The 21,534-nt window shown below is 40.3% G+C and overlaps 1 protein-coding gene and 1 long non-coding RNA gene across 5 annotated transcripts in view; one reads left to right on the forward strand and one right to left on the reverse strand.

Annotated features, from left to right (window-relative positions):
• CPM (carboxypeptidase M) overlaps nt 1-21,534 on the reverse strand; it is a 63,428-nt gene that overhangs the window by 36,204 nt on the left and 5,690 nt on the right. The gene's annotated exons all lie outside the window — the stretch shown is intronic.
• LOC140844107 (uncharacterized) lies at nt 4,476-21,024 on the forward strand. The gene is made up of 2 exons (XR_012122341.1): nt 4,476-7,682; nt 19,441-21,024. It is a non-coding gene; the product is annotated as an uncharacterized lncRNA (long non-coding RNA).

The raw sequence follows: 21,534 nt of genomic DNA on the forward strand, positions 1-21,534 counted from the left end.
TCCCAGAGAAGCAGAGGGTTTCACCTCCTTAATCACCAACCAGCAACCCAAACAAGATCGCAGGAAACTCCTTTGCCCTCCTCCTCTTGCAACTCTACCTTCTCTGTTTCTCCCACTCCATTCCCAGGCCGGAGACCAATGATTCCGTTTCCCTGCCTCTAAAACTCTTAATTCTTAAGCTACAAATTATAAAAAGTATTTAAAAAAAAAACCTGAGTTTTAAAAACTAGCCATAATTCTTACGTTCCAACCATCATGATTTCCCTATGTTCTTGTCTAGTCTTTTTATTTTTTTTAAACAGAGTCAGGAAACTTGTTTTCAATCCCGAAAGTGAAAAAACCTCTAGAGGCCTCATACTATAAAAAGCTGAGAACTTCCCTTTTGGGTCTCTCCAGAGAGAGGTCAAACTTCAGCAGATCATCCTTGCGAAAAGCAGTTTGGCAATCGCATTAGGGAAGTAAAGTATTACCTTAAAGCACAAACACGTACTTAAACAGATTTTTTTAAATGTTATTTTAAAGGATGCGGACATTACAGTCAGCCCTGAACAGTCTGCCCATCTGAGGGCCTCCTTAGTGTCTGTCGGGGGCCTTCCGGATCAGTGCTGGTGGTCCAGTCCCTTCTCCCCACTTTGGGTTTCTATTTCTAAGGAGTACCTGTCGGGGTTGCAAGGCTGTAATTTACGATGTCACTTCAGAGCCATTTGACCCAAAAAACAAGTTTGCTGGAGGCCTGCTTATCCTTATTGTCTACTTATTGCTCCCATAAGGACTCATCTCTAGTGGCCAGGAATAATAACTTAATTTACTAGTCTGCGTGAACTACTTTGAAGGGTAAAACTTTTTCTTTCAGTCAGTTGACTCCCAGTGTGTATGCCCCCAAAGGCTTTGCCAGGGTGCAGACAGGATGCTGAGCTCCTGACAGTGGAAGAGCCCATATAAGGCTCCTTCAATGACTAAACTTGATGCAAACCTGGAGCATTTGGTGGATTATGGGACTAACAAAGCAGGCTTCTCGCTGGTGTCACTGTTCTGAGAGTTAAGCCTCACTAACAGATCAATAGTTTAGTAGTAAGGACATCAAAACCAGCATCTTAGCAGCATGCCACCTGCTGCAGAACAGCATCTGAGTTCTCTTAAAAGACATGCAGCAACCCTTTAGCGGCACGTCACACCATGTGAAGGCATGCAGGTCCCAGAAGCAAATCACCAGGGTTTAAGCCCCAGTTCTGACACTTATGAGTCCTGTGGGACTGGGCAAAGTTGCTTAATCTGAGTGAATCAGTTTCCTCATTCTTGTTATAGGATTAATGGCACACACACCTCATGGGGTTGCTCTCTCGTTTCCTAGTCCCAAGGTTTACAAAGAGAGCCAGAAACATCATAAGCACACATCTGTTTAAGGGGCTCACATGGACAGAATTGGATGAGGACAAACTATAGGCCCCAGAAGATAATGCACCATCGGAGCAATTAAAGAAAAATCCCAAATATAAACAATGTCTGTAACATTGGTTAGAGACCTTATGCCAACAGTCAGCAGAAATGTACGGTCCAGAAAATCTACACATCAAATCAGTTCAGATAGACCAAAAATCGCTTAAGTTTTTTTTTTAAACTGAAGTATAGATTCAGAAAGTAGAAGGAGCTGTCTTGGAGAACATGTCCTTCAAAATCTATTAGCACAAAAACTGCCACAAACATATCACTAGACATCAAGTGCACTGACTTCTTAAGTTCAAGGACTGAATTTCATTGGGAATTCCATGCTCAATGCTCAAGGACAGTGCTGAGCTTCACAGCATGCATATGTTGCCACAGGGTCAGGCAGGAACCAGGCCACCTCAGCTAATCATCTGCACCACTGACTATAACAAGTCTGTCACAACACCTTCTTAGGTGGCCTGTTGCCAAAGTGATTGACGCCATCCCACAGACGTTAACTCTCCAGGCTAGTGAGGCTGCAAACCATGTTAAGATTTCCAGTCTGAAGAAGTAACAAGTGTTGGTGAGGATGTAGAGAAATGGGAACCCTCCTATGCTGTTGGTAGGAATGAAATTGGTGTGCCACTGTGGAAGCAGTACGGAGGTTCCTCAAAAAACTAAAAATAGAAATATCATACATCCCAGTAACTCCACTCCTACGAATTTACCCAAAGAAAACAAAATCTCTGATTTGAAAGATGTATGCACCCCTATGTTTATTGCCACATTATTCACAATAGCCAAGATATGGAAGCAACCTAAGTGTCCAGCAATAGAGGAATGGATAAAGATGTGGTACAATACACAATGGAATATTATTTAGCCATAAAAGAGAAAGAAATCTTACCATTTGCAACAACATGGATCAAGCTAGAGGGTATTATGTTCAGTGAAATAAACCAGACAGAGAAAGACAAATACCATATGATTTCACTTATTTGTGGATCCAAAAGCAAAAGACAAAATGAACAAAACAGCAGTGGACTCATGGACCCTGAGAAGTGACTGGTGGTTACATGGGGGAAGCCATGTGAACAAGGATTCAGGAGAAGCCCTACTTTTATCCAAAGGACATCATTCATTCCGAAGGTTGGGGCAGGTGGGTAGGAGGGTAAGGGAGATAAATGGGCACCAAAATTCTCAATCATAATACAAGTTGGTCACAGGGACAGCAGTACAGCATGCAGAATATAGCCAATGATTCTGTAACATCTTTCTGGGTTGACAGATAGTAACTGCGCTAGTGGGGCTGAGGACTTAAGACTATGGGTAACTGCTGAACCACTGTGCTACAGACTTGAAACCAATATAAGGTTGTTTATCAACAATACTTCAATAAAAAAAAAAAACACAGGAAGGCTGAGCCACAAAGTAGTGAGACTGGTTACCTACAGGTGGTTAGTGACAATAGAGAAGAAGAAAGGATGGAGTCAGGGAGCAATGTGTCTCAAGTAAACCTTTTTGTACAGTTTTGACTTCTGAAATGATGCTAACTTTTGATGTACCCCAAAGCTGGTAAATAGTATCAGGAAAATTGGGGGAAAATAAAAAATGCAATACAAACAGAAACAAATGAATTTAATTTTCTTACACTTTTTCAGTGTATTTTCCTCCAACTTGTTATTTTTAGATTTCAAATTTACAGAAAATATTTCTAGGGTAGTAAACACCCATTATGCCCTTCACCTAGATTCATTAATTGTTAATATGTTGCCTTATTTCATCTCTGTACAGTTTGAGGATTACTAACAAACACTGGATTCATATTTTTCAATTAGACTTATTTAATACAGGAAAAAAAAAAGATTTCCAGTCTGGCCCTGCTATGATAGACTCCTATCTATCACTGCAGGGATGCAACCCAAGAGCTGCAGATAAGGAACTGGGTCATTAGGAATCAGCCAATGACATAAAACTGATTCACTATGAGTTGGTCATTGTCAAAAAAGGCAGAGGGAAGGTCCAAGATTATGAGACTAAAGAGACATAACTCTATGCAACGTGTGGGCCTTGACTGGATTCTAGGAGGAAAAAAAGTTATCAAAGGCATTCTTGGGATCATGGAGAACTTAAAAATAGAGTATACTGTTTATTGAGTTATTATATTTCTTAGTTTAATAATGGTATGTGTGGTTAGATGAGAAGTCATTTTTAGGTGACGTGCTAAAGTATTTAGGGATGATGTGGCATGCTGTTCACCATTTCTAACAGTTCAGCAAAATCTACAGATAGAGCTCATGAGAGAGAGGGAGGAAATGTGGCAAAATGTTAACTATTGGAGGATCTACATGAAGACTGTGTATTTATTTTACAATTTTTGTATATTACAATATTTTACAATTTCCTATAGATTTCAAAATAAAAAGCTGGTAGGGAAAGGTTTAAAAAGGTAGAGAAAAAAATCATGGCCTGATCCACTGGCTTCTGCACCTTGTAGAGGTGAGGGGACCAAGAGAAGTTGGAGCTGTTCCCCTGAAGGGTGAGGCCACAGTGGGAATGGAGGCCCCGCAGGGAGAAACTGACAGGCGGCCTCTTCCGATGAAAGCACAGAAATACACTACAAAAGGGGCTAAGAAATTACTGTGTGAACTATCCAAAACCATAAGCACGTTCGCTTATTAAATCTCCATGTGTACTGAGACAGAAAAATCATCTTGACACAAATCTTAATGTTAACGAAAGAACACTTTATTTTTATTATGGCAGGAAAAAGACTACAATATTTTTTTTCAATTAAGGTATCATTGATATACACTCTAAAGAAGGTTTCACATGAGCAACACTGTGGTTTCAACATTCATCCATATTATCAAATCCCCGCCCCACCCCATTGCACTTACTGTCGATCAGCACAGTAAGATGCTATAGAATCACTAGTCTCCATGCTGTACTGCCTTCCCTGTGACCTACCAATATTGTGACTGCCAATTATAGTGCCCTGTAATCCTTCTCCCTCCCTCCCAACCCACCCTCCCCACTCCTTTCCCTTTGATAAACACTAGTCCCTTCTCAGAGTCTGTGAGTCTGCTGCTGTTTTGTTCTTTCAGTTTTGCTTTGTTTTTATACTCCACAAATGAGTGAGATCATTTGGTACTTGTCTTTCTCCGCCTGGCTTATTTCACTGAGCATAATACCCTCTAGTTCCATCCATGTTGTTGCAAATGGTAGGATTTGTTTTCTTATGGCTGAGTAATATTCCATTGTGTATATGTACCACATCATCTTGATCGATTCATCTACTAATGGACACTTAGGTTGCTTCCATATCTTGGCTATTGTATATAGTGCAGTGATAAACAGGGCTGCACATGTCTTTTTGAATCAGGGATTTGTTTTCTTCGGGTAAATTCCTAGGAGTGGAATTCCTGGGTCAAATGACTACAATAATATTTTAAAATCATATGATTTATGTGACCACTGAGCCTTCTGATCACCAGGTTAAATCAAGTAAAGGCCAAGTGATGAAAACAGGGTAAGAGTAAGGAATCAGTACAGCTTGGGTGTTGGGCAGTTTAATTATGACCTCCACGTCTTCCTTTCAAGGTTGGGCTTTGGATGAGGGAAAAAAAGAATGTAAATTGTTGGAATTGTCCTCTCTGCTTCAATTTGATCACCATTCCCCCTTTGGGCTTTGGTTAGAACTTGGAACAGAGCAGCAAGACTACTACAGGAGTGAGAGGGCCAGGGAGGGGAGGCAGGCCTGGGGCAGTGGCTGCAGGAAAGGAGAAAGAGAGGTCTGAATGTCACCCAGCCAGTGAACAAGGACTCAGGAGAAGCCCTACTTTTATCCAAAGGACATCAGTGCAGGACCACACGCTGTGGCTTTCAAGGATCCTTTCAATTTGCCCTTAAACAAAATCACAGCATATGTTTGCTGTCAATAACCTTAAGAAGCCTCACAATGATCACTCAACCTCTTTCAAAGGAGTGGTGAATGTGAGATTTATTTACATTTGTTTCTGTTCATTTTTAACACAGCCAAGAATATGGGCATACTGTAACACTATAGCTGCAGAACATTTAAACCATGTGCTGGTGCTAATTAATTTCTCCAGCAAAGCAGCATGTTAAATTTTCTGTACCTACAGTTGCAAAGCCAATACAAATAAAAATATTTACTTAAAAAAAACAAAAATAAACAAAAATACCCCAAGAACCAGTGCCCAGGAATTCACATCACTGGCAACACCCTACCTTCAGAAATTACCAACAGCTTTCCCAAGCTCACAAAGCAATGGGCCTTCAGCTCACCCGTTAGCAGTGATAGTGTATCACTGGTTGAGCTGCTTGAGTAGGAATTTCTATTGATCTGGGGCTTTTCCAGTGTTTCCCTGAGAATCTGATCATTAGCATTACAGAGGGGAGAGTGTATTTAAATGATGGATCATGGAATCTGAGGAAGAGCTCAACAATTTCAAGGAATCATGCCTGCTCAAAACACTGGTATTTTACATTATTTCCAAAGTGTCTGCACACACTTCATCCTATCAATTTAATCTTTAACAGATACCCAATGAGATAGTAAAGCAGATACTATCCTTATTTCACCAGATGAGGAAATAGGCTGAGAAAGCTTGGCCTTTGACCTGGTATTAACTTAAAGATTAATGTTTGTTCCATGTTGCACCTCCAACGTAAAACAGAACTTCCTCTGTTACCATCTTAGATGCAATAGCTATTTACCCATCTTAGGACCAAGAGCACGAGGTGCCTAATTCCTAAATGTAGGAGGCATCTAACTCAAAATACAGCAAGAGCTCCTCTCGCAGGTCCCTCTCCCCTCCCCACAAAAGCAACTCTTAATAAGACTCTTCTCCAGTAGTGGCGAGAGACTGAACAATAAGAAGATGCTTTCCAGAATGTCATGTGTTTATTTCCTTTTGTGTCTAGAAGAGCTTTGAGATACCAACAGCTTACTATTCAAAGTCAGTGTTATCTGTGAAGTAGGCCTATGCACACAGAGACAAAGGGACCGGCATTTATTTTGGAAGTTGCTACGTCTCCTAACTGTTTCTCTGGCTGTGTATTTACAACTGACTGCTCATAAAAGTCTCTCCTAAGCCGAAGACCACAGCTTTAACAAGGCCATTCTGTACCACACTGCAGCTTTTGTTTAGTAGGTCTAAAGGAACAACACTGAGTAGTCAGGTTCTCAACTACCTGTAGAGCAGACCCGAGATCACATGAGTTATCTCCCAGGCCCAACTCTTCAGCTTTGGCAAACTGTATGAGTAGCTTGCATAATCCTTAAATGCGAGTTGAGAAATGTCCATATCTGTAGAAACATGAGGAAATGCAGCTGTCCATAAGCAGCCGAGTTTCTCACCTATTAAACAAATCTTATCAGGATCTTTGTTTGTAAAATACTTAATTAATAATGTACACCCTGCCAATTTCACAAGGAAACAAGCCGGATTGGTCACACAGCACACTGCTCACTGACAAACCATTCTCCCCCCACCACCCCCGGATTGGTATCACTTATTTATTTATACTAAAGTATCATTGATACACAATCTTATGATGGTTTCACATAAACAACACTGGTTTCAACGGTCACCCATATTATCAAGTCCTCACTCGACAAATTATTCTTAAGAAAGAATGTTCCAGATGCCATGTCCAAAGGCCTAGAATTGATTTAATCCACAGAAATGTGTGATGCAAGTCAAGCCTCTTGAAAAGCACCTACTTTTCCATGGGGTGTTGTCACAAGAACATTAATGACAAGTCCAAATAATCATAAGGAGCATTCCAGAGACACTTTTTGACCATATTGGATACATTCTCACAATGAATCAATGTAACCCTGGCTCATCTCATTCTGCTGGGTAAATCATGACCCTGCACCCGTCATTTGCAGCTCAAGGTGGCCAGCCTTTACCCTTCCTGACAGTGTGTCTCTATTTGCAACTGAGTCTAAGAAGTTTGTAGGCAGAGACCTTATTCAAGTGGTCACCTATTTTACCTCACCATGCTCAAACGGCTGGCTGAAAGCATGAGATAGAGTTCTTCAGAGAGGAGGGGCAACGAGGTTTGCCAAATGTTCTCGTTGCTCAGGAAGCCATCAAAGCTCGGCCACAGAATTACTAAGAGGGCAATACCTCAAGATATGCCCAGCATCACTCAGAGTCAGATGTGCCTTGAAGACCAGTGACAAGGCACTGCTTGAGGAGCCCTTGGCAGTGAGCATGCATGTAAGTAGGCACGAAAAGGTTATGCAAAGGTCCGGTGGGAAACCTGGGGGTTGGAGGGCAGTTTTAACCATAGTACTTGAAGGGGAAGAAGAGGGAGTGAAGGGTATGGATGGTGATACAGCCATACACGGATGACTTCTATCTAATGGAGACAAACTTTGGTAGAATAGAGCTAGGGCTGCAATTTATCCTGTTGCCATGAAAATGCAGGAAAATACTTAAACACTTCTCATATAGGCAGGAGAGGAATGCACAGAAATCTTATTGCAGGCATTTTAGTGCATTTTTTTTTTTAATCATCTAAGATACTCCTAGAGTAGGAGTTCAGTTATTCGCAAGTAATTCCTTTGCTTGGCCTATACTCTCCTACTGACACCCAGAGTTAAGCAGATCAAGGTCAGTAGCATGATTGTGTTTCTTACAAGCATTTCTCTGGGCTACCTGCAGTAGAATTATCTGGGGTATTTGTTAAAACTGCAAACTCTTCATAATGAGTGATCAAAACCGAAAGTTTTTGTGATTGCCCTTGTACTGTTCACCATGTAAGAACTTATTCACTATGTAAGAATTTGTTCACCATGTAAGAACTTGTTCGTTATGCTTCAGAAGATTGGAGACTGATGAGAATTAGGCTGGGGGTGGATTAATGATTGTGCATTGAGCATTGACTCCCCTATACAGAATTTTATTGTTGTTAACAACCATTTGATCAATAAATATGAGAGATGTCCTCTCAAAAAAAAAAAAAAAAAACCTGCAAACTCTGGTGCCTTACCAAGAATGGAAATCTCAGTAAGTTCAGGAGTTTGCATTTTTCACAATATCTTTTTTAATATACATTAAAAAGGCTCTCTTTAGTGAAATATAATATACATATAGAAAACTATACCTTGTATAGCTTACTGTGGGTTTTATAAACTGAACAAATCATTGTGTAGCCAGCACTCTGGAAGCAACCTCAAGTCTCCTTCTGGGTACTGTTGCCTACTGTGGATTCACTCACACTGTTGTGTGTACATGTAAAGTGTTCATTCTCAGGGCTGTATAGTATTCCATCATGTGATGCAAACCACATGGAGAACCACTTCCTCCCAGAGGGAAGCAGAGACAGAACTCAGCCCTGCATGGACATGCCCCGTCTTATACCTGAAGGCACTCTTTTCAGTTTCTTTTTTAGCCACAAGGCTAAACTTTGCCAGGAACTACAGAGCTCACACTGCAACTGAAGTCAGAGGGCTGGTCTGGAGTGCAGATGGGCCAGAGTGGCAGCTCTGGTTTTCAACTTTCAAGAGACTCCTTCCAGGGCTCTCTGATAACCATAGAGGCATTATAAGCATCTTTTCCTGACACAGGCTTTTCAGCTGGGTCTCACGAGGGTTCAGCAGAGTACAGTTCTTTCCTGACCACTGCATTTGCTGAAATAGCCAGTCTGGAGGCAGCATGAGCATAGTGGTTATACTTGCCTGGCTCCAGGCTACCTGGGTCCAAATTGTAATGCTGCTTCCTGTGTGATCCTGGGCACCCCATTTAGCTCTTTGGAACCTCAGTTTCCTCATGTGTAAATAAGGCTTGTAACAGTACCTCATAGGGTTATGAGAGTAAATAAGCTAATATTCAAAAAGCATGTAGAACAGAACAGGGTCTGGCATGGAGCAAGCACCCTGTGTGTTTGATATGATGGATGAACTGGTCTCTCTAAACTCATCGGTGTAACAGACACCCAAGGCACATCACATGGTCTTAATGCCAAAGGAAGAAAGACACTGAGGAGATTCGGGTGGATTAGCCTAGCTACTTCCCACTGCATCTCACTGTAAAAATTATCTACAGAAGGCTCACTCATTTGTTCCCCATATTTCTGCCATACAGCATCCTATTTCAGGTTATGAGGATGGAGACCTGCTTCATTAAGAAGGTGGTGCTGGGCTGGGGTGGGGAAACATGGAGACCAGTCAGGGGAATCCCCTCATTTTGTTTTGCATATGAGGAACCCTAGCACAGCCAGCTGAGGCTCCCCAGTTTAATAAAAACCATGGAAGGCCTTATGAAGACTCTTCCTCCATGTTAAAAGGGATTTATCGGCTTACACTGGTTGCAGTTTCCAGTTTTTAAACATAGGTAATTTTTTCCACTTTCCAAAAATCTCAATTTGTATAGATCTGCTGGTCTTGAACCAATGCATTCTCATGTGTCAATTCTCCATATATGTATTTTTTCAAATGCATTAAACAAAAAACCCTCAGAAAAAGAAAAAGAAACTCTTAAATCTAAAAAGTGCTAATTAACATACCTACATGCATTTGTACTAACATTTACTAACTTTTACTAACCTCTGCTAGCCAGAATGGGCATACAGTCAATCATTAATCCAGGGTTGGATTATTTTTAAGTAGGGTATTATCCCAAACTCACTTCTGTCCCAGATGATGGATTAAGAATTCCATTGCATCACAACTGGAAATAACCAAAGAATCCTATCTCTGATTCATTCTGGCTTATTTTCCAGGGCTTATATTCTGAAGCTGTGACATTTCATGTATTTCCTGAGGGGCTGTAGCTACAAGGACACAAGGTCAGCCAGGGGTTCATCTTTCTGCCTCTGTACTTGTCTAGACCCATTTTGGCCCAAATCTACTCCATAGGTCACAGCCTTCTTTCCCCATCACTTTATCTTTCCTCTTTTGGATGCCCACTCCATGAGGGTCTTTTCAAAACCATCATAGCTCTTTCTGCTTACAAAAGGCATTCATGCTTTTAAAACATTTGAACATCCAAAAATATATATATACTGTAGGATATGAAATCTATCCACACACCATTCCATTCACAAAAATAGATGGCAGATGGATTCAGGTGCTAAATGTAAAACCTATAAAAACACAGAAAAAAGTATAGACTGTATTTATGACCTTGGGGTTAAAGGTGGCCATTTTAAATGAGACATAAAACATAAAAACATAAAGAAAAAGATTGGTGAACATGATTCATTTCAGGGATGCAAGGATGGTACAACATTCGAAAATCCATCAGCATCATCCACATCAACAGAAAGAAGGACAAAAACTACATGATCATCTCCATATATGCTGAAAATTCAACATCCATTCATGATAAAAACTCTCAACAAAATGGGTATAAAGGGCAAGTACCTCAACATAATAAAGGCCATATATGACAAACCCACAGCCAACATCATACTTAACGGCGAGAAGCTGAAAGCTTTTCCTCTGTGATCGCAAACAAGACAAGAATGCCCACTCTCCCCACTGTTATTCAACATAGTACTGGAGGTCCTAGCCCCACCCATGGGAATTTTACTCCAGTAAAATCCTATGTGACAATGCAATGTAAAAGTTAAAGCTGAGCTGCTCTCATTTAAGGAAGGGGAATTCATGCTGTCTTCTCTCTCCTTATCCAAGGTTCCAAGTCACCACAGAAGTTTCCAGGCTCTAGAGAACATTGGGGCTTTGAATCCTGACGGACCTGGGTTTGAATTCCCAGTTCAGCCACTTCCTACCTAAGTTGTCTGAGGCAAATCACCTTTTCCCCAAGCCTCAGTTTCCCATCTACTAACAGGGATAACACTGCCTCACTCCCAAATTACTGCCCTACTCAAAATAATGCAAAGAACAGCTAGTACATAGCAAGCATTCAATGAAGTGTACAACTTCATTCCTAATTCTGATATACCCCCTTTTAATTCCTTTTTAAAGGATATTTTCCCAAGGGCAGAGAACAGAATGTCCTATGGAAATAGAGTTCCCTTGGGGCTACAAATATTGCGATTTTAGTGAAGAATTACAGGAGTCAAAATATTTTCCCTATTTATCACTGTTCTTTGAATAAACTGTTTCCAAACAGCAAAACAAACAAACCCCATAATGACAAAAACTTTCAAGAACTTTGTATTTCCTCTGAGCACAAACTAAGAGACTCTAGATGCTAAGACTCATTAGGGCCTCTTAGTTTGTACTCAGTAAACTCAGTATGATGGTTCCTCAAAGTATTAGAAATGATGCTCAAATCCGCACCCTTGATGGTGTGTACCAGGGTGTCCCACCTCAGCACTGAGTGCACTCTGTTTCTTGTGGCACCACCCCGCCATGCACTCGAGGCTCCAGGCCGTGTTCCCATTCACTTTATCTGGAATTCCTGTCCCCTCACCTGTCTGCCTGGTAATGCTGGAAGCTTTGTTCAAGTCTGTTTCCATGATAAGCCTTTCTCAACTTTCGCCAGCACCCTGGGAGCCAGGCCTTTGATGTTCACAGCTCTGTTCCAGTGCATTTCCCAAGGTGATGGGTGTAAAGCCCTCAACCCTAGTTCCTATAGAGGAAAGTCCAGGTCTTGTTCTTTGTTATGTCCACCCACACAGGTTCTGGTAGACCACCAAAGCTCAATAAATATCTGTTGAACAAGTATATAAATTAGCTACTAAAAGACAAAATGATCCAAACTTATAGTTTCCAAGACAGAATTTTGGATCATCTGTTTCTTCATCCATGAACTCTGTTTGTTCTCAGTGCTAAAATGGGAGTGCAACTAACATAGAGAGTTTCTACACAGCTTGCCGGAGGAAACTTTGTAAAGGACCTAGCACAGCACCTGGCATGTGACAGGTAATCAACAAGCAGCAGCTGCATGCCCTTCATTTTGCATCCTGGCTGCCCCTAACGGAAAGCTTCGCTAGAAAGTCAGACCAAGACGAAGTTCCCTCTCAGGGCTGCTACATGCCGCCTGAAAGTATAAATGGGTATATTTCATAATGACAATATTCACAATTACTTTAAGTAGATGGTATTTGTTCCTATCTTGTGCATTGCTGGTAGGAATGTAAAGTGGTGCAGCCATTATGGAAAACAGTATGATGGTTCCTCAAAGTATTGAAAATAGAACCATCATATGATCCAGCAATCCCACTTCTGGGTATTTACCTGTAGGAACTGAAATCAATATCTTGAAGAAGTACCTGCACACCACATCCACCGCAGCATCATTCACAACAGCCAGGATATGGAAATAGCCTGGGTTGTCCTGGGGTAGCTGAATAGATAAAGAAAATGTACGTGCACACACGCACACACACACACACACACACACACACACACACACACACACACACACACACACACACTCAGGTGTATGGGATATATTATGGAATATCATTCAGCCATAAAAGGAAGGTAATACTGCCACTGTGACAACACAGATAAAACTTGAGGGCATTATGCTAAGTGAGTAAGTCAGACGGACAGAGATAAATACTCTGTGAATTCACTTATATGGGGAATCTACAAAAGCCGAACTCATAGGAACAGAGAGTGAATTGGTGGTTGCCAGGAGCTGGGAGTAGGGAAATGAGGAGATGTTGGTCAAAGGGTATAAACTTCCAGTTGTAAGTTCTGTGGATCTAATGTACAGCATGGTGACTATAGATACTGTATTATATACTCTAATTATAAAAAGAGTACATCTTAACGTCCTCATCAGCACCACAAATAACAAAATAGTAATTATGTGAGGTGAAGGATGTGTTAACACACCCTACTGTGGTAATCATTTCACAATATATATATATGTGTGTGTATCAAATCATTACCTTTCACACTTTAAACTGACACAATGTTATATGCCAATTATATCTTTTTAAAAAATTAAGGCATCATTGATATACAATCTTATGAAAGTTTCCCATAAGCAACATTGTGGTTTCAACATTTACCCATATTATCAAATCTCCCCCACCCCCCACCCCATTGCAGTTACTGTCCATCAGTGTAGTAAGATGCTACAGAGTCATTACTTGTCTTCTCCATGCTGTAGTGCCTTCCTCGGTATTGTGAGTGCTAATTATAATGCCCCTTAATCCCCTTCTCCCTCCCTTCCTACCCCTTCCCTTTGGTAACTGCTAGTCCCTTCTTGGAGTCTGCGAGTCTGCTGCTATTTTGTTTCTTCAGTTTTGCTTTGTTGGATACTTCACAAATGGGTGAAATCATGCCAATTATATCTTAATACATCTGGGGAAAAAGTATCTGTTCCTAGATACTCTGGCATTTATCTTTGAATTCTAGATTTAATTAATATGTCAGTTTCTGTATAAGTTTGGCATACACAGAATCTGTCTCCAACATTGCTGATTAAAAAAGTCATTTCTTTTTGTGTGATCTGTGCTCTCTGAAAGCAAAAAGAAAAGACACTATGTGTCACACACTATTACAATGTCTCTAATAAGGTAAATGATCTTTCAGACTTAAGTGAATAACTTGATCCAATTATGGTATTTAAATCAGAACTCTTCACACTGATAGTTGTTAGGAACTGTTATTATGTTTACAAATAATTTAATAGTACATTTGTTGGTTCTCTGGTTTACTCCCCCCAGTGTGTTTTTATTTTCCCACCTTTTTTTTTTTTTATTAATTCCAGAAAGGGCTGTTCTGCCTTGTTTCTTACAGGGAATCTCTATTGTAATGCAAACAAAATGTAAAATTATCAGAAATTTTCCAATCAAGAAAACAAATCTATGGACTATACTTCAGTGAAAAAAACCATATGAAAAAAATTTATCATGTTCTTAGTATGAATCACAAGGACGATTATGACACCCCTTGGATAAAGGACAAAGTCTTTAACAAGAAGTGCAAGGTCTGTTATCTGCCCACCTTGCCTCCTCGCTCCCCGTCACTCTCTTCAGCTGCACTGAGCTCCTTTGCTCCTGGAAGTCAGTGTCCTTCACCACTAGGCCTGTGACATGCTGCCTGTTGCCTGCCTGGGCTTCCCCTTCCTCTTGGCTGATTTCTCCTCATCCTTCAGGTCTTGGCTGCTGTAGTCCCACCCATGTGCTCCCACAGGGCCATCCCATCTGTATTTATTGGTGTCTCTCCCTTCCCACTCTCCCCCAGATTGTCAGCTCCATCAGCGTGGACCTGTATGTAACTTCTTTACCTCTGTCTTCCTATGCCAGCACAGGCCACAAACTATATTGGGCATTAGATAAAGGTTTGCTGCATAAATTGAGTGAATCTGTCTGGAGAAAAACAGAATTTCCCTAATTATACTTTGGGACTATCAGTCAGCCTCACAGTTCTCAATGTTCACATGCAGCAGCATTAGCTGCGGTGCACCAGGGCCCCAGGGAGGACAGAGTTAACACAGTGGTCTGTTTTACTCACTTCTTATTTCTGGAAACACCAACAGTCATGGTGATGAACCTTAACCAAACTCTGAGCACTAAACTCCCGAAATGTTCACTAACTAACGATGTTACTTTGTATCCCCAAGTCAGAGGGTCAGGACACACCAGGCTGAAATCACTGTGTAAAGTAAACATGAAGATCCACGGGGTGCATCTGGTACCTCGTGTGGGTCTGGACCCTGGCTGGTCACACACAAACTAGGAAGAACCCTAAACTGCCACATCTTGGGTGGGCTTCCCTGGGTGGAGGGACTGTTCACTGGGGAGACATGTGCATCTGTGGGATCCTCACAGAGGGAGAAGGAGAAGACTGATGCTGACCTACCTCTCTAGTCTGCCTATGTGTGTCATTATCCTGCTTTTCCTCAATGGACCCTTTGCTTAATACATCATATCTGTGAATATGATTTTATGAATTGAGTCATGAATCCTTCCAGTAATTCATTAGTGGGTGGTTGTGGGACCCAAATGGAGCCTCCTTGAACTGCTGCTCTTCCTCGATGTCTGTGACACCGCTCTTCATTTGTCCTCCTACCTCACTGCTGATTTCCTTTGCTTCTCCCTCTACTAGACTCTAAATGGTCAGGTATCCTTTAGCTCTCTTCTGGCCTTCCCCCATCTCCGTTCTTTTACTAGATTATTTTGTTAGACTCATGGCTTTCAATGCCATCAATACTGATGACTCTCAAGTTTATTTCTACAGCCAACCCCCTCCCCCACACTCCACACACATACCCAACTGTCTATTTGACATCCCCACTGGATATCTATTACGGACTTCAAACTTGTAAAAAATTGTCTAAATCAGAGCTGTTGCTTTCACCCCAAACTTGTCAACTTCTAGTGTTTGCCACCGTGGTAAATAGTTCTTCACATCCTAAGTTGCCCAAATGTGAAACCTAAAGGTCATCCTAAATTGTTTTTACCCTGATCCCCACCCCCACTTGCAATATATTAGCAAGTGTCATTGGTTTTATTTCGGCAACAAACCTCTAATCCCTCTTCATTTCCATTTCTAATATAGCACCCTCATCCAAACACTATCATCACCATATGCCTGGGTTATAATTGGATTATTCTCCCTGCTTCCATGCTTGCCCCTTCTAATTAATTAATTAGAAGTTTAATTAATTCTAGTTAATTCTCTTCAGCAGCCAAAGTTATCTTTTTTTAAAAAAACAAAACAAAACCCCTACATCAGTTTATATCACTCTGCTTAAAACCCTCCAATGGTTCCATTCTCAGACCTGAGCTCTCTATGTTTGAACTGGCTTATAAGGCACGGAGTGATCTGTCTCCTGTACAGCTCTCCAACTCCATCCCATTCTACACCTGCTTTGCTCACTGTGCTCCAGCTCCACACTTCTTGTCTCCATTCCTAGAACACAGCAAAAACCTTCCTACCTCAAGTTCTTTGCACCTGCTACCCACCCCTACACTTTGAACTAGTGTATGCTGTACAGTCTGAAAACACATTTTGTACATTTAAAGGTACATGTTCTTAAAACTCAAAAGATAACCAAGCCCAGCTAAAATGTTTGCTAAGGCTAGAAGTGCTATACTATATCCCAATTTGTTTGTTTCTTTTCTTCATAATTAGAAAGGAACTTACCAGTTACAAATGATAAACTAGCTAAGCTTGTCTCTAGGTTATCTCTATTATAGTAAGATTACTCAGCTGAGCCCTTAAGAGTAGAAGAAAAAAAAATGTGTTCCCCAACTGAGTAACCTTTATCTGAAATTTAATTCCATATCCACCTGGTTAATTATGAAGATAAAAATCTAATTTTAAAATAATGGGTAAACTTAACAGACATTTCTCCAAAGAAGAAATACAAATGGTCAACAGAAGCATGTAAAGATGCTCCATGTCACTAATCACAACAAACGTTGGCAAGGATGTGGAGAAAGGGGAACCCTCCTGAAATGTTAATGGGAATGTAAATTGGTGCAACCTCTGTGGAAAGCAGTATGGAGGTTCCTCAAAAAACTAAAAATCAAAATACCATTCAATCCAGTAATTCCACTTCTAGGAATTTATCTGAAGAAAACAAAATCACTGATTCAAAAAAGACATATGCACCCCTATGTTTATCCCTGCACTATTTGCAATAGCCAAGATATGGAAGCAACCTAAGTGTCCATCAATAGATGAATGGATGAAGAAGATGTGGTACATATACACAATGGAATATTATTGAGCAATAATATGAAAAGAAATCCTGCCATTTGCAACAACATGGATGGACTTAGAGGGTATTTTTCTCAGTGAAATAAGCTAGAAGGAGAAAGACAAATACCATATGATTTCACTTATTTCTGGACTATAAAAACAAAGCAGAATAGAGGGAACAAACAGCAGTAGACTCATAGACACTGAGAAGTGGCTAGTGGTTACCAAGGGGGAGAGGTGAGGATGGACTGGGGGAAAGGGTGAGGATAAAGGGGCACAATAATTTGCAATCACAATATAAGATGGTCAGAGTACAGCATGGAGGATACAGTCAATGATTCTGTAACATCTTTGTATGGTGATAGATAGTAACTGCACGAGAGAGGTAATATGGGTAACTGTTGAACCACTGTGTTGTACATTTGAGACAGGTATAACATTGTATTTAAAGGATACGTTAATAAAAAAAATAATGGGAAAACTCCCGCAGAATTGCCACATGTTAAAATAATGTGTGCTCCCCACATATCCCCAGGGGTCTGTCTATACTTTCACAAGAGTGACTACTCCCCCTTAAAAGAATTTTAATGAATGGGCTTGACTGAGTTACCAGCAATAATACCTATCTACCTGTGCCGTCTGAACCACCCACAGCAAGAAAAATTAAACATGTCAGCTGACTTTATCTTAAATCTGTACAACATTCTTGAATATCCAGGGAAAAAGACACAAAAGTGAGGGGTTTCAAATCTTAACTTGCAGGGGGGTAGGCTCCACCACACAATCCTTTTCTCTTTTTAAATTACCTAAATAGACACTTGAATGATTCTTGCACTGTTCAAATAAAATCAGGGACAGTTACTTAAACTCTTAACAGAGGTGTGTGTGTGTGTGTGTGTGTGTGTGTGTGTGTATGTGTATCTCCTATATTTATTGTCTCTTATACATGTTTGGTTAGTGTTTGGGGGAACCACGGGGCAGGGGGACAGAACCACTTAAGACTTGTCAGTGAATAACTCAATTATACCCTTTCCTGACTGAAAGACACTAACTCCCCTGCTGCCTCCAGTGACCTGAGTTGTGGCATAATGAGGTCCTCCAATTCTACCTCTCCAAGTTATCACATTATTTGCCATGAAATAGTTTTAGCCAAAAAAAAAGGTTATATTGCAAGAAAACTATTTCATTTTCTTGGGACTAAAATCCTTACTACATACAATATACGTAACTATATGAAGTTATATAATAGTTATATATATTCCTATATAGTTATATAGACATATAAAATATGCATCTTATATTTTATACAATAATATACTTATACTGTATAAAAGTATATTTACACTTATGTATCATTTATTACACACGGAAAAGTTCTTCAGCTTCGGCCCTCAGAGTGCCTGGCACATGTAATAAGCTCATATTCAGGCTTAGGATACAAAGATGAATGAAGCCTGGGCCCTGCCCTACCGGGGCACCACTGGTGAGGTTAGCGGAAGATGCTTGGGAAAGAGTGTAAGGAGATTCAGCTCTGCTCCCGGGACTAGGAGGAGGCTTCTAGGAGGAAGTAACACTTTTAACTAGGCCTCTATTAACTGACCAAAGTATGGAATGGTCTCTGATGTCCATCCCTGCTCTACAAGTGTGACGTGCTAAATTTCACCTGACTATTCCTTATACACCTGTGCACTTTGTCAGAAAGGGGTCCCAGGTGGGTGGCTGGGTAACTGTCTGTGTGACTCCAGTTGTGTTTCTTATCTATGGTTCTAGTTTCCTCAGAGAGATCCCTAGCAGAGGAATTCAACTGCAAAAGCAACTAATTAGAAGGGTTATTTAGTTGGTTTCTTCTACTGAATTCTGTGATAAGGTGAACCTTGCAAATACGTAAGCACTATAGTGAATGCCTTCATATGCCACCATGAAAGCTGTTATCTTCAGCTCCAGGTAGGTTCACGATAAGTCTGTGGAGCCAGTTTGAAGGTGTTGTTTGAAGTTGGCTGCATTTTTTCTGGTGCAGTGAAGACTAAACCCTCCAGCTGAGCTTGATGAAGCTATGTATGTGAAGGGTCACTGACTAGAAAATTTGCATTTCAAACATCTGACATGCAACAATCCTTACGAAAGAGATGAGGGACATTTTTATGTGAAACTCAAGTTTCTTTCATTTAACATAAATTCAAATTAGGACTTACTAACCTCTCAACAAATCACTATGCTATATTCCATTGACTTGCTAAGGAGCTAGGAAGAATATCATTGTTTTAAATCCACTAGATAGGAGGATTTGATTTAGTCTCCTTCCCCTAACCCAAAGGCATGTTGGTATTTGATACAATCTTTTAAAAAATTTTTGCCTTAAGACTCTTCTTATCTTACTTCCTTTGTACTCCTAGAGAAAAGGACATTCTAAACAAGCAAACTGAAAGAAGAAAAGGGGTCAGTGGCAGTTACCACCTCCTGCTTGATACTGCTGTCACCATGGTGTTACGTCCAGACACACGTGTTAATTATGAACAGAAACCGAACACCTTTTGGAAGCTGGCCATGTAAACTTGAAGTGGGTCCCCACCAGCTCCACGTCTGTGATCTGAGACCAGTAGTCCCTAACCCTATCATTTGATGCCTCTTTTTTCAAGTCCAGTATTTTGCAACTCTTCCTTTAACATGCTGACATAAAATTCTTAGAAAATACTACACATTTACATATAAAATTTCAATGAGATCATTATAATGCTCAAACTATATAAAGGAGAAGTAAAAGGCAGGCAGCTTAGAATAAACAATGGTATCAGTATGTAAACATCTGGGCAGTATGTAAACATGACAGAGGACATAATGAAAAAGTCAGCTGCTTCCACCCATGCTTGAGAGTCATGATAAATGCATCTCTTACATATGCAGCCCAATCCAGCCATGTGGTCACTAGTGCTGGGACTTTATGACTATGAAATCTAGCTCAAATTCAGAGCAAAGCAAAGCAGAGTTTTACCTCAATTTATCTACAGCTATATTCCTGAAAACTTCAGTATATATTAAAACTGTGGGAGAAAAAGAATTTTTTGTTTGTACATAAAACAGAGTTTGGTTTTAGGCTCAGATAATTCTAGCTGGTCTTTCATCCATGGAGGGCATTAGAAAATATGGGCAACAATTTTCTACGATGCATAACTATTCTATGCGTTGCTGAAAAGTAAGATCAAGAGGCATCAGGAGGGTCCCCCAACCAAACACTTCTTAGTTAGGCCCTAAATGTACCCTCGCACATTTTCAAAATCCCCCCTAGGGGGCAGTACTGCTCTTAATGAGAACCACTATTCTCTAATGAGATGGGAGTTTCATGGGTCAACGTCCCATAGGTGTGCAAACTAGAAATTCAGGTTCCCTTTTCACCCTATAATCAAAGAATTTTGGCCTGTAGAAAAATTAATTCGTTCTGGGCCAAAAGATGGAATTCAGACTGCTTTGTATAAAACTGTGACTATGAAAAAGGGATCAAGGAATTCCACTGCCGATCATTCAACACATAAAAAACATCCAATACAGGCCTATGCCTGGATGGCACAGGACGCCTGTCAACTTTTTCAGAATCACAGGGGTATGGGGTGGGGCAGGACCTATGTAGGAGGTGGGGTAAGGGACAAGAACAGAGAAAAAGGTAACTGGAAAAACTTTTCTTGATAGCAAAGAGGTTTAAGGGTTCTTTTCTACATTTGGCACGAGACAGATTTTGGCTCCATTCACCCCTGTCATTCACTACCAATCTGAATTTTCACATATAAATTGGAGGATAATAATGTATTTCAGACCACTGTTAAATGATTAAATGAAACATATTAAAGTACCAGACAAATAGTAAGATTCACATGATGTTGGATGTCATTATTTTTTTTGAAACTTTCAAATGCCACTTGCCCCAGGAGTATTGCTGATTAGATATATTTGAGATTTGGAATAAAAATGGTTACTAGATATAAGAAGCAGAATGAAATCCTGTACTATTTTTTGGATATTCTCTGTCTCAATTTCCTCTTTTAAAATATCATATTACAAATATAGGAGAAATATATTTTCCTTGTAAGAAAAAAAAAGCAGTGTGTTGAAAAAACCCTGAACGATTATAAACAAGGCTGAAACCTATAAGATGTTTCAGAAAAGGACTTTGCATTTCAAGTTAAGAGGGGGAAAGGCTTACTAAACCAATATAACTTCAAGTCACAAATGTGTATTACAGCTGGAATTCCTAGATTTTAGTGGTTTTCTTGATACTTGGTTCTCAATATTTATATCATAATAAGCATTTTATACAGATGTCTAGCAAACTGACTTTACAATCACAGCTGAGAAATGAAGAGTGTGACAGAAAATCAAATGTTTTGGTAAAATTTTATACACAATAATCTTTTCTGAAGACAAATTATCAGGTAAATCCTCCCAGTCAAGGGCAGTAGACAGCAAGGGATCTGTGTAGGAGAACACACTACATGCCT

Source organism: Manis javanica, chromosome 10 (genome assembly GCF_040802235.1).
Source record: "Manis javanica isolate MJ-LG chromosome 10, MJ_LKY, whole genome shotgun sequence".
Lineage (NCBI taxonomy): Eukaryota > Metazoa > Chordata > Mammalia > Pholidota > Manidae > Manis > Manis javanica.